Genomic DNA, 3,935 nt, shown 5'->3' with positions numbered 1-3,935 from the left:
ACAGAAATAGTGCCTGAAGGAAGTAAGTAACCACTATTGTCATGGCCACTTACAAATCAGATACATTGTGGCTTGTAGTCTACACTTTGTTAAATGTCACGAAAAAAGTCATTGCAAAGATTAGTTTACTTTGGTAATGTTAAACTTTTAAATATTTCATCTCCAGAAGATGAAATTTAAAACAGTGGTATCATACAAAAAGATAATTCCTGAAGTATTTGAACCAATTCATTAAATAACCAGGAAATAAAATCACCATAAAGGTAGACCCTAAGTAAATATTATATTTTGAAATAATCCTCTTTTTAAAAAGTATCACTTGAATAATCATTTTCCAAGTTAGAATGTAATACATTTCAATGAGAAAAAATTAGACAAATGTTTGAGAACCTCTATTAGATTTCTTGACCGGGTAAATATCACATACAATTTGTATAATTATTTAAAGATGGCCAAAAGGGACAAAATAATGTTGAGGTGTAATGTGATTCGATTAATAGTTCTTTTTTTAAGTACAAAAGTGAGACATATTAGACAAAGGAAAAACGATTGGAGGCAACCAAAACCAGGACTCAGAAGATAACATCATTTTTCTTCTGGTTTCTATTCTGTCTGAACAGAGCTTTGAGTTTCAATCTTCCCCAATACTATATCTCATCCTTTACCACTATCTTTCTCTCTTAAAGCTATTGAGGAGTCAGGGGGATGATAAGGACTGGAAGATGGCTGAAAGAAATGATTAATAGGATTCTAAAATCTTATATAGTTAAAAAGAAGTTACTATAGGGGTGCCCTCTATATTCTAAAGTATGTGAACTTAGCTATACCCCAGAAAATTTATCCCATGTTCTCAAAAATCTTTGTTTCATTTTTCCATTAGTTATAATTTCAGATAATTTCTTCCTTTTGTTCATATGGTGTTTTCCATTTTATCTTCAATTCTATGCCATATAAATAAAATAACTGCAATTTTGTCTCTATCTATCTATCTATCCATCTATCAATCATCTATATTTAGTTGAAAATGTATAAGGAATCCTCTTGCAGTTCATAAGCATGATGATTGGGTTTTCACACTCCTGTGTGAAATGTACCTTCCTCAAACCTTTTTATAACATCAGCACATTACCGAACATGAAAAAAAAATGTATACAGAAGCAACTTATACCATAAAGAATAAGTAGCTTAGAAAGATATTTTTCTCAGGTTCAGCTAAGACATAATGTGTCTTTCTGGCTAACAAAACACTATGATTTCAAGTATTTTTCATTTTTCATTTATTGTTCCCAAAATATAAATGGATATGGCTCAAATATAAATCAAAAGCATAAGATTAGATTCATGGGCTTACAATAAGGTCCTTAATCCTGCTTCCAAAATTCCCATTAAAATTGTCTACAAACTATGAAAATGTGAGAGGAAAATGTTCATGCCAGAAAAGATAGCTAAAGAAAAGTATCACCCATATACCAGAAAACTGGTGGAATTTTTGCTAGATTCAATGTCAAAGACACCATTTTGAATCAAATCAAATAAAAAAGATAAATCACTACAACACTCATTAGCAACATTTTACACAATCCCACTTCCTCCACATTCTTTCAAGTACATAGTATTTTTAGTCAGTATTAAGAGTAAAACCCTAAGTAGGCTCCTTCAAATGATACCCATTAAGTCAGAAAGGCTTTACCTGCATAGCACTCATTAAACATTATTTGGATCTCTATCACCATCAAGAAACAAGAAAATTATAAAAACAGTCATTACCAAAATTAATTCCCTCCCACAATGTTCCTGGGTGGCTGAATCATCAAATGGTACCCTGCTAGGAGTCTCTCTTTCATCTGAGGTCACCTAATCATAAACATTTCTTTGTGAAAATTTTGAATGGAGATCCATACTTATTATCAACAAAAGCCAACTCAAGTATTTTATTAATTTCAAATCAATATTGGCAAATATATGCAGTTAATTAAACTGTATGAATTTGATGATGCACCAACATAAAACAGTTTTTTTTTCCTCCTTACAGCACTCTTCTCTATTTGATATGGTTTGGTTCTGTGTCCCTACCAAATCTCATGTTGAATTGGGATCCCCAGTGTTGGTGGTGGAGCCTGGTAGGAGGTGATTGTATCATGAGGGTGGTGTTCATGAATGGCTTAGCACCATCCCCTCAGTGCTGTTCTCATGATAGTGAGTTAGTGAGTTATTGTGAGATCTGGTTGTTAAAAAGTGTTTAGTGTGCACCTCCCACCTCTCTTTCTTGCTCCTTGCTCTGGCCATGTAAAATGTGCTTGCTTCTCCTTCGCCTTCTGCCATGATTGTTAAGTTCTCTGAGGCCTTCCCAGAAAGAGAAGCCACTATGCTTCCTATACAGCCTGCAGAACTGTGGGCCAGTTGAAACTCTTTTCTCTATAATTACCCAGTCTCAGGTATTTCTTTATAGCAGTGCAAGGATGGACTAATACACGATTCAAAAGTTATTCCTAGAGTAAATGCAGAGATTAAACAATCACCAAACATCCAGTTGTTGAAAATATGACAGCCTTTCTTTGGGGCATCCTGTTTTCCATGATTTATTCACATGGGACCCCATTTTGCTTGGCCTGTAATGGTAGGAAGTCCCCTTCCTCTCCTATTTTCCTCCTACCAAGAACTCCTAATTTTAACCTTTTATTTTCTTCCCTGGGCCTTTATGTTTATAGACAAAAATCTGTGTTGTGTTGGGTTACGGTTGGGGATAGCATAACTTGTTCAACCAATTCTTAAGTCCTGAGAAAGGAGTTTAGCTCCAAATGTCTTTTTACCACTTATATAATATATGTGGACTTTTTTCCTTGGCTTCAGCCTCTAATTCCCACTTCTGTTGCAACAAGAATCTCACATTCAACATGTTCTTAGACATGGAGGCTTTTGTAATTCAAAGATACTACAATGTTGTGAAAGCGTTCTCCAGCCAACAGTGATGGAAGCAACAATTTGAAAAAAATTCTTAGAGAAGCCATCAAGCAAGGGAATAATCCAAGCTAGGGAAGAACAATTTAGACATGAAAAATTGTCTTTCTAAATATTAATAGTGATGATGCATCTAAAATAGATGCTTTTTTACTCCCTCTATCCATAAGTGGAATTTATTTTCTCTTCTCTTGAATCTAGACAGGCTACGTGATAGCCTGACCAACTCAATATGGTGGAAATGATGCTGTGTCTGTCTCTGAGTCCAGATCCTGAGAGATTGGCACCCTCCATTTCCTGACTCCTACAACACTTGCCATGTAAATTCTACTGCCCTGACACTGCCATTTTGAATGGACCATGTAGAAAAATCACTTGGAGCAGCCCAGAGACTTCACAAAAAGAAAACATTTCTTAGCCCTTCAGCTATCCCAGGCCACTGAAGCACCCCATAGACAGCCATGATTAAACAGACAAGCTACCCCCACCTGGACCTGTCCAAACTGCAGATTCATGAACAAATGTGATGCTAGTTGATATTTTAATCCATTCAGTTTTGTGGTTATTTGATACATAAGCAGAACATATAGTATAAGCAGAACATACAGTGCAGAAAATAAAGTAACATATAAAAGACAAACTCAATAAACTCCCTGAAAGAAATGTTTTAAGAAAGTGATAAAAATTATGAGGAAATTATAGCTTTGAGGTAAAGATATAGAAAACTTGACCTAAAAGTAGAAACTTGAGAAAGAGAAAATATACGTTGCTCTTGTTTCTACATGATATGGCCATAAATTTTATTTCTTTAGAATATTTTTCAGTTTAAAGGTCATAAATCTGTTTAAAAAGAAGGGCAGCCCATCCCTTTAAATATAGAAGAAGAGAAGAAAAACACAGAAACATGAGAAACATTGTATATCTCATATACTTGTGTTACATCAAATTACAAAGAATATAGAAAATTTGAACAATAA

General features: G+C 34.4%; 1 non-coding gene across 1 annotated transcript; it reads left to right on the top strand.

The window, feature by feature from the left end:
• The first annotated feature begins 1,035 nt into the window (after positions 1–1,035).
• LOC112440784 (small nucleolar RNA U13) lies at positions 1,036–1,140 on the top strand. The gene has a single exon (XR_003028795.1). It is a non-coding gene; the product is annotated as a small nucleolar RNA U13 (small nucleolar RNA).
• The last annotated feature ends 2,795 nt before the right edge of the window (positions 1,141–3,935 follow it).

This window comes from Pan paniscus, chromosome 7 (genome assembly GCF_029289425.2).
Source record: "Pan paniscus chromosome 7, NHGRI_mPanPan1-v2.0_pri, whole genome shotgun sequence".
NCBI classification, from domain to species: Eukaryota; Metazoa; Chordata; class Mammalia; order Primates; family Hominidae; genus Pan; species Pan paniscus.
This window is presented reverse-complemented; position numbering and strand designations above follow the sequence as displayed.